The sequence below is a fragment of the Manacus candei genome, unplaced genomic scaffold, assembly GCF_025592945.1.
Source record: "Manacus candei isolate 608988 ecotype Guabito, Panama unplaced genomic scaffold, ASM2559294v1 h1tg000081l, whole genome shotgun sequence".
In the NCBI taxonomy this organism is placed as follows: domain Eukaryota; kingdom Metazoa; phylum Chordata; class Aves; order Passeriformes; family Pipridae; genus Manacus; species Manacus candei.
The window spans coordinates 6697463-6710202 of record NW_026138129.1 but is presented as its reverse complement, the minus strand read 5'-3'; the positions used below and the strand labels follow the sequence as shown (position 1 = coordinate 6710202).

Below are 12740 nucleotides of genomic sequence, written 5' to 3'. Positions count from 1 at the left end.
ACATTTATTAGCAGAAATACTTGATAGTAATAAAGCCAGGATGAGAGTTTTCTTCCTTCTTTAACTCTTTTGCAGAACAACAGCCCCTTGGTTTCTCCCATTCCTAGACTCTCTGTAGAATGGCCGCTAAACTTGTGTTTAGCAACCTTTTCTTGATCTTCTCCTGCCCATCACAGCCTCCATCTCAAACCCCACATTGCATAGGTGTGTCTGAAAAGATGGTCTGTTCCTTGCAGGGACACTCTGCATAAAGTCCCCAGAATATTTTAATCTTCTAATACAGGATTATAACACAGACCCTTATCAACATGATCAAATCAGGAAGTGGGGAAGAAAATTAAGAACTTTTTCTATCTGCAGTAGTATTTCATTCTCAAGACTATATGTGTTATCAACATTTCATTCTGAAGTTTTTTAGTACAACCTTCTAAGACAAGATATTCTGCACTTGGTTGCTATCAGTCTGACATTTAAGAACACTCACAGGGCAAAAAAAAAGCAACTCCATTTGGTGCAATTGATAGGCAATGAAAATAAAAATAATTTATGAATTTTGAATTCAATCTCCACAAATTGCTAAAATGACCGACATAAAACAGGACATAGCTTTTTAAGATTTTTTTTTCTACTCCATTTACAGTAAATAGTAGAAATCTCTTTAGCATTTAAGGAATGCTAAGGCTGTCCGAGAAACTGTTTTCAATTTAAATTCTATTGCCATTTAAAAAAGCTGAGGTGGAAGTAGAAGATGAATTCTCCACATCAGAGGAATTACATCCAACAAATTGCAAAACAGATTATGACATGTAGCACGCATTGCCCAATTGCTTTTCAGTCACAGCTTGGGGCCAAGCATTGCTTGTATATTTTTTCCACACTTACACCTGGACACACTTATCCTGGCCTGTATCAGGAACAGTGTGGCCAACAGGCCCAGGGAAGTGATTCTTCCCCTGTACTCATCGCTGGTGAGGCCACACTTCAAGTACTGTGTCCAGTTCTGAGCCCCTCAGTTCAGGAAGGATATTGAGGTGCTGGAGCAGGTCCAGAGAAGAGCAATAAGGCTGGTGAAGGGACTTGAGCACAAGTCCTATGAGGAGAGGCTGAGGGAGCTGAGATTGTTCAGCCTGGAGAAGAGGAGGCTCAGGGGAGACCTCATCACTCTCTACAACTACCTGAAAGGAAGTTGTAGCCAGGTGGGGGTTGGTCTCAGTAAGACAAGAGGGAATGGTCTTAAGCTCCGCCAGGGGAGGTTTAGGTTAGATATTAGGAAGAAATTGTTTACAGAGAGGGTACTAAGGCATTGGAATGGGCTGCCCAGGGAGGTGGTGGATTCTCTGTCCCTGGAGGTTTTTAAGATGAGACTGGATGTGGCACTTAGTGCCATGGTCTAGTAATCACAGCAGTAATGGATCAAGGGTTGGACTTGATGATCTTAGACATCCCTTCCAACCCAGCTGATTTTATGAGTCTATGGTAAACTGCCTTCCTAATGAATTATGCTTAACAATATAATCTATAGATCTTCTCTAGAACCAAAATGGAGGCACTACAAAAGTGTGAGACACATTATGGGCAGAGACCAACTTTCTCTTCAAGGGCCCGCACAATAGAGGTGTCCACAGCAATTACTTCTGGCCACATAAGAGGAGATGGGCTGCGCAAGTCCTCTCCAACTGTGGGAAGGAAAGACAAGAAGCCTTCTAGCAGGACTTGCTTCAACACAGGGCTACACTAGGAAGCACACAGAGCTGCAGTACGGTACAGCAGTCTCCCAAGATCAGAGCAGATGTATGAGCTTCCCTCTCTGGTGTGTGTGGTCACAGACAGAAAGGAAGGTCAGTGTCATCCTTCAAGCCTGCAGGTATCATCCTAGACCAGGAGAAAACAGTTTGCAGTTGATGTAGAAATGGTGCTGTGGAGGTCTCAGTGCCCTTACAGACACTGTGCCTGCCTCAGCTACAACTCAGAGTGATACTGTTTCTGGTATGAAGTTCCCCTTCAGGGTCTACTACCCTCTTCTCTCTGCTCCTGTTCTGTTCATGCATGCCTCTACTTTACTGGGCTCTGCAATTTAAGGATATACTTTAAGACATAATATCTGAGTGTAGAAAAATATGGCAACTGTTCAGCTTTCCAGAAAACATTTTTCACATATCAGAACTTAAACTCAGTTATACACTGGGAGCTGGGGGTGTAGCTTCTACTCTTTTGGAAGAAATAAACCATGAATTTGCAAATTGCTAATTCTTATGGGGTTTTTTTTCAATTAATAATTTTAAGGATATCATAAAAAGATAGCATAAGAATGGGGACTGTTATTGAGAAAAGAACCCGAAATTTCAAGTCATCTTTATTAATTGTTGCTGAGTACTCAACTCTTTCAAAATTCTTTAAAAATTCAAACACAATTCATTGGCCACCTCATAGAAAGTAATGTTGGAAAGCTCTCATAGCTCAAAATCTCCAAAGATGTTAATTTTTTAAAAAACCCCATGTGCACAGTGATACATGAGTTCTAGTCCGTGTGTGTGCTCTGAAAAGGGACAACAGTGAGGACGTCTCTTTATCCAAGCAACATTCTCTATCTGACCAATATTCTCTAAAAATAACTCAAAATAGAGACAGCAGTAGCCTAGAAGTACTACTTGGTTACACCTACAGTAGTAAATTTTACCGTGCTATGGAATGTTCCTGGGTACTAAGCCTTAGTGGTCTCTACTATTAATTCACTAGAATTAATGCTTTTGGGCTGTGATGATCACTGTGCTCCCTAATAATTTCCTGCCACAGGTCAGGGGTTAGTATACACTGGAGACTGTTTCTAATAGGCAGTCTGCCCACAGCAATGTTGGCCCTGCTTTGGAAAACATGAAAAGTGTGAAAATGTATTCTGAGTGTATGGATATGCCACAACAGTTCTAGCATGTTTAATTTAGTAATGACAGTGTATGTCAGTTATAGCAGAACTCAGGGGTTGATTCAAATACATTCAGAGCAAGCTATTAATAGATACTATTTCAATAAAAGATAAATGTTTTAATTTTTTTAAGTACATGTTTACTTTGCACAGCTGGTGTGTCTAAATGGCTGCCATAAATGAAGACATGAACCATTACTAAAGGAGAAAAAATAACAAAAAATTTGCTTAAAATTTAGAGTACGTGCATTGAACTATGTTTCTGGACTCATCCAGTGAAGGTTTATTTCCAAATGTATTTAAATTACTGCAGTGAGAAAACATAATTTCAGGGTAAAGATCTTTGTTAACAGAAAGGAGGTTCCTACAGTAGCAATCTTTGTATATTGCTGATGCACAACCCAAGAAAAAAGTGCATTGCACTTGGGTGGAATAAACCAACTACTGTAATATAGTATTTGCCATGAACTTAAGCTCACTACTTTCTGAGCACTGAGTGAAAATAACCAGTATAAAAATGAAGATTCAAGTAGTGTGCAACACACTGCTGCTACCAGATGTATACTGTCTGCATTGTTTTTACTTGTTTAGCATATAAAGGAACTTTTGTTCTTCAGAAGAAAAGAGAATTGGCAGCATTCCACCAAATGCTCTTATGTGCTGCACCTCGGGGGGCCAGTCAGTAACTTCATTTTGCTTTTATTTTGTCTTTACATAAGGGTCTCCATATGCTTTACCAACATATCCATATGCCTTTTCTTCGTGCCTCCGAATAAAAAAACTGGGGTTTTCTTTTTTTAACTAACAAAGATTTTGTTAACATTTATCTGATGTGAAATGAAAACATGAAATGGAAATTAAAAAAAAAATATAACCAGTTTCATTTTCATCTCTGGGAGCCCACAAAGGAGTAATCTTTTGCTACTGTTCTGAATACTCAGAAGTCAGTTCTAATACTTAAAGTGTAGTACACTATTACGTGTCTTATAGAATTTGGGACAGAGCCTTCTAAAGAGCATCTCCTCAAAACATATAGTTACATCCCTTTTCCAAGGTATAAATACCTTCTGAAAAAGCATGTACATCAGAGAAAATTTGGTATACAAATTTGTTTGAATGTCTGTCTTTAGATATATTGTTTTTGCTAAAACTTTTAAAGCAATGGACCTAATGTTACCAATAACTACTGTATTGTAGTTTATTACATTGAAGTGTACTTTTTTCCAGGCATCTGTTATGCCTTTTTTTTTCATTAGATTTGTGGACAACTACTACGTAAAAAGATAGAACAGAATATTCACAAGTAAATTCCATTTTCTTGCAAGGTCTCTCTTTACCACAGCCTCTTACTTAAGTCCATCAAAATAATACTAGTTTGGACACAGAGGAGGAACTGTCAAGTGTTTATCAAAATATACAAGTAATTCAAGATTTTAGAATTTAATATGGAGAACAAAGATGCAATTCTGGGGAGATAGACCTTCTTTTAAGGAATAATTGTATAATTGGGGTTTCTGTTTTCCGCATCTCTAAAGTCCTTTCTAATATACCACCTCCTGTTTTGTATCCTTTGTGTTCCTTTTTTTTTCTTTTATAATCCCTATATATACAGCTTTTAGCTATCTTATTACCCTGTGACATTTTTATGCGTTTATATATATATATGTATATACATATATATGAATAGCCACTGAAAGAGGTAGATATTTTGTAAAAAAAAAAAAAGATTTCCTTACTCATATGTGGTGAATGATTGAAGCTGGTCACCCATACATTTAACAGTTCTAACTCTTGTAGACAGAGAAGTTAAAATACTAGGGGTTTTCTCTTGAATGATAATAGTATCTGATCTTTCCTACTGTAGAAGAGCCCTTATGTTACACATTGCTGTTTCAGTCTGTTTGCATTTTTAATGTTTTTTTTTCAAAGGTTAAAACCCCTGCATATAACATTTACTTTGTAAAAAAAGGCAAAATATATAAGTACATAGAGTATGACTTAGTATGACAGATACTTATTTTTTTCTGAACATACAGCCACTTCCTTGTGAGTTTTCCCTTCCCATGTTGTCCTTTCCAAGATACTTCCACGGAAAGGGAACAAAAACCCCAGAAGGACATTGCCACTGAGTCACCTGGCTTCGTAAACTGAAAGCTAGATTATGTAATCAGGTAGTTACACAGATATAAGAAATAAACAACTGAGTTAATAATACTTAGAGATCGTCACCATGCAAGTTTGAAAGAAAGGGCCATCACAAGGAAGCATCTGCAAAACTACATTATTCTTGCAATGAAAACACAGTGTATCTGCACAAATGCTAAGCTCCATTTCCCCTTACAACATAGCTGATGGATGCTGGCAAAGTCTCTGCAACCTTATCAAAATGAAAATACAACAAAACACTTTCACATTCTGACTGGCCATAAGTCAGTACAGCTCCTGCCCACCAGTTTTATTTGCAGTAACTGCCAATGACTCCCAGGAAGGCTGTGATTTCCATCACAATGGAAAGTTATCTCTCTTTCTTCCCTCTGTTTTAAAGGATGTTTTCCGTTAGTCCTGTCCCACTGGCTACTAATTCCTATAAAAACCTAGCATTTTCTGGTGACCATCAGCAAGTGCAATGAGAAATCTAATGCTGCTTGTGCCATTACAATAGCAAAGGAGTTATCTTGCCTCTTCCATTACTCTACCTTAAGGGTTATGCTTGTGAAATAATGCAAACTTTTCTACTTCTTACAGCAGCAATCCATAAACATCCAAGACAGTCAGAGAGAATTGTAGCAGATTTCACTATGAGAGCTCAGAAACAAGAGGTACTCTGCAATAACAGGACAAATAAAAAGCCTGTGTGAAAGCCCATAGTAGCAGAGGGCATATTTCACTCTAGTCTGACATTCAGCCACTGTGCTATTTGGATGGTAACATAAAATGAAATTCAAATAAATGTTTTTCATAAAGCTCAAGGCTAAGAAAAGAATCACAAAAAAGACAGGGTGGCAGATCATAATTTTTTGTTATGCAATGACACTGGTTAAAATAATCTGGGCCTGGCTTTCCATATATTCCTATGATGGCAACAATTTTACAGTATCTGTAAGTGCTATCTGACTGCCAACTGATTTTTGCAGTATTTTTTTCTTACTTTTTAATAACATGCAAAATTAACATGCAACAGAATAATTTTTGTCACAGACGTAATATCCTGCAAGTTAAGTAAGCAGAAAATAAAGTATATCACGAGAAAACAAACACTTCATAATTTTTAAATATTCCTCTGATATTGACAAGAAGAAATAGTCCCTCAAATTTCAGAGAAGCTAAGAAGTGAAATACATATTGATGTAAGTGGTATCTTCACCATAGGTACTGCCTCATAATTAGATGCTTCCCCAAAGACAACCCTTATGAAGTAATTTGGTTAGAAAACTCTCCTGATAAGAGCAAGCTGTGGCTTTGAAACACAATAGTCTATTAGGATGCTTCTGAAAAATTCTCCTTAAGTCTTGATTCTCCACACTCAAACAAAAACCAAAATCACCTAAAAAAATCATCTGCAAGGAACAAGAAAAATAAGTTTTCTAATTACTATGCTGCTGTGATTTGTGTCAGTTCTCTGTGTTTGCTTAGCCCTTTGCTCCTCAGATAAGGGTGCTTCTGGCTTCACATGGAAGACAGCTGAAGTATTTCAGAAGTTGACATGAGGTACTAAAATTATTTTGCTTCACTTTTGAGTTTTCTATAGCCCTTTCTTCAGCCAGAGAGCCTACATTTCAGCTGAACACATTTTTTCTGTATCTTGCTGTCTTCTGAGACCTGAAATGAACTTCTTCCTGTCAGTAAAATTCTAGCTTCAAGGAGTTTTTAACCCAGTTCATGGTGAATTGAATTTTCTCTCTCTAAACTCCTGTTTTCCACAGTGTACACATCTCTGTTCTGTACTGTTGATGACCTTCACACAGGAGAAAATTTGCTTTGTGTCTTTGTCCTATAGCCTGGAAAACTGAACTGAAAGACGTTGTGCATCCAATGTCTAGTAAAAAAGTACATGGATATTATACAACACTCTCATAACAGTATCCACACCTTTCACTATAAACATTTTGTTTCCACTTTTCCAATTCTTTTTGCAAGATGACAAATCAACTGATTTTCACCATTACTTATACTTCCAACCTCAGAGTTCATTTTCACTTTGCTCTTTCTTCTACCATGCAATTGAGATGCTACTTAATTCTTAACATCTCCAAGATTCTGCTTGTATTTCCTGTAGACAAGTCTATTGCTCAGACCCTCACTATATCCCACATTGAGAACAGATAAATCGTGTTCCTTCACTTGTCAAAAGACTCCCCTCACCATGTGAAACACAGCTGCAATAGCCATCTTCCTCACCTGTCGATTTGAACACGCCAAGTCACTCCCTCTTTGAAGCCTTCCATTTGTATCACATCAAATTTAAGCTTCTTGTCATCACCTTCAAAGCTTTAAATTGTCTGTCATTGTCTTCCTGTTCCCTTGACCAGTTTTCCTTATGCTGTGAGTTCCCTAGAGAAAAGAACATCCTCCTTGAACACTTGTAAAGTGATTAGTTGTATGACAGAGATTATTACCACAAATTAATCACAAACAATAAAAGAACACAAGAAACCTCTTTTTTATTTCACTGTTAATCTTGCAAGCTAATTCCTACAGCTCAGATAGCAGTGAGATAAATTTCACCTTCCAGATGACATCTGAAGAATTTCTAAATTATTGGTCTTAAGATCTCCATTCCCAGAGTGCAGCGCTGAGTGAGAAACCAAGCAATGTGGAAAATGCACAGAAATGTTTTAAATGACAAAACTGAGTACAAAAGAACAAACAAATTCTCCTCAGAGGAGGCTTACAACAACAACAAACAAATGCTCTTTTGTTTCTAAATAAAATCCTGTGAAATGCTTTATGACTCTCTATGCACATTACATCACACCATAAACTAATTGCTTTCCCACATATCCCTCTGCAGAGTACTCCTCTTTCTCAGGTGTGTCAAATAAGGAAGAAAATTTCACACCCGCTTTCACTGCTTTATGAGATCATTCTGCATAGAAATATAGCTACTTTATATGCTTTGTCATCTACTTCAATATAAAACTCATATCTGAGTAATCCATATGTGGTAGTGCTACACTTTTGTGATGTTTGATTGACTGGAAGAAAACACTTCAAAACCGAAAAAGCTGTGAACCTTGTTGCTGTATCTTCACCATTTTTGATTTCTAGCTTCCCCACAGCTTGCTTTGGTACAACTTTTTTACAAATGGACTTTTTGTGGATAACTAGATCCTTAACCTTAAATGCCAAAAAAAAAGAGATAATTATACCTCATCACCCAACTCTTCTCCAAAGGTATGTCATTCTTAATTTCAGACAAGGGCTAATTAGCTGAAAGATCCCATATCTGCTCTGAAGGACTTCCCTCTTTATGTGTATTCCAGCTTTCTGTGGGTTAATTAAGACAAGCTAGATTTCCACTTGAGCTAATTTCAATATGTCAACATCTGTTACAGGTTCAATCCCATTTTCTGTAGCTGCCTTTACATCAAATACATGCTATGTTTTGATCAATTCCCTGCTTGCTCATGACAGATTTAAACACCCATGACAGCACAGCACAACAGGACAATTCAAGCTTTTAAGAATTCCAGTAAGTGCCACTGGGAAACCTCCTTAGGCAACCACACTGCCCTACAGCCTTCACATATCCTCTGTGACAGTGAGATTACCAGTTGCTCTTACCACTACTCCCTCCTCTCCTTTTATTACTTAACTATTTCATTCACACACTGAAATTACTCTGCAACATTTATAATGCATTAAAAAAAATATATCAATATCTGTTAAGTCCATGTAAATATTTCAGGCAAGGCAGATGGATTCAAACAGGAAAACATGCAATAAAACCTATCGTGTTTTTTCTGCAGCAGTTGTATTTCCAAAATCCTACCAAAAGTTCACATAAACCGTAAAAATTCTGGTGGATGTACCTAATTCCCAGCTCTCTGCTACTACTCTCTTCTGTGTACCTTTGTTTCCTGATCTGGACTTTATCCACTTCTCTGGTTATGGTTCTGGGACATTATCAGTGAAGCAGATCTGAAGTACACTGCTACTGCAGAAGGAGCTCCTGGTGCTGCCAACATTACTGCCATTGTCTGTCTTTGATTCCAGTCACTTCATCTACCTCTCATCTTCCTTTGCACCACTTCAAGTACTTGTCAAATTTTGCACTGGGTAGAGTTATTCCTCAGAAACAAAGTCTGAGCAAAAGAGCTAAAGAACTTTCTACTGAATTAGCAACTTAAACGAACTAAATGAAAAGTTAGTGGGAGCCAAAACTGTGGCAGAGGAGATGGGTAGAACCATGTGGTTAGCAGGAGACAGGAGGAGCAAGGGTGGACTTCTCTCTATGCTTCTCAGTGAGTTCAGCTGTAATATGTAAGTGCAACTCTGGGCTGAGGCTCTACTGCAGGCTAAACAAACCAGCTACTGGCCACTTGGACCAGTGTTTCACTGGCTTGGTGTGGTGAAATGCAGGTGAATACCAGAATGGTCACAAAGCAGTGGGGGACATGCAACAAAAAAGGGAGGAAAATGTGACTATGCAGCCAGCAGTGAGACCAACTTAAATTCCTGTTATGTGCTTGTAAGAACTTCATCTACTTTTCTGAGAGAGGAACTTGTCTCATCTGCATTCATACAATACAACTTCAAACTCAATAAGGCTATTAAGTGCAATCACATTGGAAAAATAATAAAACAAATAAAATAAGATGTCAAACTGAACATGTCACTTGTAATGTTTGCTAAACTAGCCTAGAAAGTGATAGTATCAGATGCATCGCAGATTTTGATTAGAAAATATCTCAGTATATTTGACAGATATTCAAAATGACAGAGTCCAGCATGAAATGCTTTCGTTTTGGAAGATCTACAAGTATCAGGAAGAGAGCCATAAATCCTTTATTTTTTGTTTCCAGACTGTCTTTTCTAAGACAAATAGAAAAGATGTATCAGTTTAAATACACTATACAAATGTAGCAATGCGTGGGACCTTCGTTAGCAAACTGATGCTCTTTCTGTGACAATTTGTAACCCTTTTTAAAGGCTCTTCAAAGCTTAAATAAAATCTGACAGTTTTCTTCCTACCATATGTAGAGGTAATGAATCTATCTAGTCTCTTGAGGCAGTCAGCAATTATCTCTGACATTAGATACAACACACTTGCATTTACTTACCCACACAAGCATAATTTTAACTATGGGCAAGAATAATTAAAACTTTCGAAGCTACTACAAAGTAAGGACAGAACAGCTGGTGAAATCTAGACTGCAAATAGATTTAAAAACTGCAATGTGCTGAATTTCTCCTGATTGCAGCTGTGGCAGTTAAGGATGTCCATCAAAAGATGTTCAGTGCGGCAGTTTGGCCCATCCCACTGCTGAACATTTACTTCACCTGCAGATCTTAATAGATTCAATTCTCTTCAAGTCTGACACATACCTTTCTCTAATATTTTGGTGCCACTTTGAATTCAGTCTTTACCCTGACTGCAGGTTCCCCTTGTTCCAAGTTTTACAAATTCCGGCTAAAGAGGGAAATTATTCAATCACAGCCACTATACTCTAAAGGGTTTGGAAATCCTAATTCAAACCATAATAATAAAGGTACTGGCATTTCCTACTCTTGTCTAATCTCACTGTCTCCTGAACCTGAAAATTTTTAATGTTCCAGGGCAGGCAGAATGTCTCTTGTTTTCTTTTTCTCCAGTCATCTTCGCACAGGGATGGTTAACAAACCCTTGAATGCACTCTCTCTCTCTGCCATGTAGAAAGGCTGAGAAGTGTCAGATATTATTAGTTATTCAGTGATGCTTTTTCAGAAAATTCCCTGTCCCTGCCAATTGGGCCAACTTTTGAGACAAGCCAAATTCAGGATCACCTTGCTATGGGATTCAGGGATAAGCTGTCAAATGTTCCTCTCAGAAGGTTAACCATCTGCAGTACACAGTCCTGGGCATGCTTAGATTTGTTCTTGCTGTAATACAAGATGGAGATCGTAATGTAAGATGGAGTGACAGTTCAACACAGATGTATCTTACTGTCATTATTGGAAATTGGTAGTTTCAGGCCCATGTGAGTTATAGCTAGACAATGATTTCCACTGTGCAACCCCGTGAGAAGCTTTCCATCTTTTCCTTTTCATCTTCATCTAGGCTATCAAGTACTCAAGTCTACATCACAAGAGAAACTTGGACTGCTGTCTCCTCATTCCTCTCAGAGTAGATGTTTACTACAGATAAGCAGATATTTGTTTCCAGATGACTGTACATACTAGCCAGACTTGCTTAGTCGGTAGCATATATGCTGCTTGTATAGGTCAGCAGCTACCTGTGAGCAAACAGAAAGCTGAGAATAAAACGCAGCTACTGATGTACCCACTCCTGCTCACATCACCTTTGGTGTCTTTCAGCAGAGGTACAAGTCAAACACTACACCTCTTCCCCAGTGATGCTCAATCCTACAACAAAGGAATGTATACATACAGAGAGTAAAGTCCATTTTTACTGTAGTGCTCTCATCTCCATATGGAAATATTATGCCTTTGGACATACAGGATCTGTTGTATAGGACAGATACAGATCAGGAGCTGCAACTGGGGGAGTGGGAGTGTAGTATAAAAAATGGTAAAAAAGCAAAAAATGAATTTCACAATGACTCCTTCCATGAGACAGCATGTCTACACTACAGCTGAGAAACACAATTCTATTTTAAATTACTTTAATTTCCCTCACCCACTCCATGTAACACATGAACACTTAAGACCCTTGAAGTCAGAGTTTCCTGGCACTGAACATTAAGCCTGCTTGGGCTATGCTCACTTTGGAAAATCCCTTGTTGTCAGCACCATGGGAATTTTTCAGGCTTGCTTGAAAAATGCTACTTTTAGTTTCAAGTCTACAAGACAGAAGCCTCCCCGACCATTCCACAGTTAGAATTGTAAACTCACCATATGTTTGAAATAGACATGTATAAATTATCATTTGCCTGGTAAGCTTACTAAGCCTTCAGAATGGCTATGGTTAAAATTTATTTTGATCACTTCTACAGCTTTCTATTGTGAGAGCATGATGAAAATTAACAGATTTGATGTATACTATGAAAGAGCATGTTAACTTCTGTGCCTGACACAGCAACTGCAGGGAGAAGCAGAACGGTAATTAACAAACTATCTGGATGTTGTGGCAGTGTTAATTAGATACTGTAAAAGCTGATTTAGCTCCACAACAATTTTCACTGAGGTAGTCACTTCAAGCACTTCTTAAGGGGTTTTTCTGTCAATCATACAAAAATATTCCTGTTTTGCTTCCTTTTTTTTCCTTTTTAAACTGTCATAACATACTTAAAAACTTGGCACACAAAGGAATAAAGATCAAACTATGCCTCCTCTCATTTTATCTGCAATCAAAACAAACTCCATACTTGAACAGTCAGGATTATTTTACTTGTGCAGAATGTGTCCCAGCATAGCCATATTTAATTGTGGAATGATTTAACATACTAGGCCACAGGGTAAAACAAAAGTTCAGTCCCTGTTTTCACTCTATTCCTCAGAGGTGATCCATGAAAAAACTAGAAGTTTTTAAGAAATCTACACATCTCCCACCGGTACAGAAAAGGAGGCAGGTCTCAGAAAGCAAGACAATTCTGTAGAATATAATTGTCAGGTTTGTAGTTCTAATGTACCAAGCATGCAAGATATTTCATGTCCACAA

General features: G+C 37.9%; 1 protein-coding gene and 1 long non-coding RNA gene across 5 annotated transcripts in view; both read right to left on the bottom strand.

The window, feature by feature from the left end:
• Positions 1-7844, bottom strand: part of LOC127481688 (uncharacterized) — a 48138-nt gene extending 40294 nt beyond the window's left edge. The window contains exon 1 of the long non-coding RNA XR_007908289.1: positions 7319-7844. This is a non-coding gene — a long non-coding RNA (uncharacterized LOC127481688). The remainder of the gene's footprint in view (positions 1-7318) is intronic.
• The window catches only part of SASH1 (SAM and SH3 domain containing 1), a 540193-nt gene that overhangs the window by 433293 nt on the left and 94160 nt on the right, over positions 1-12740 (bottom strand). The window lies entirely within an intron of this gene.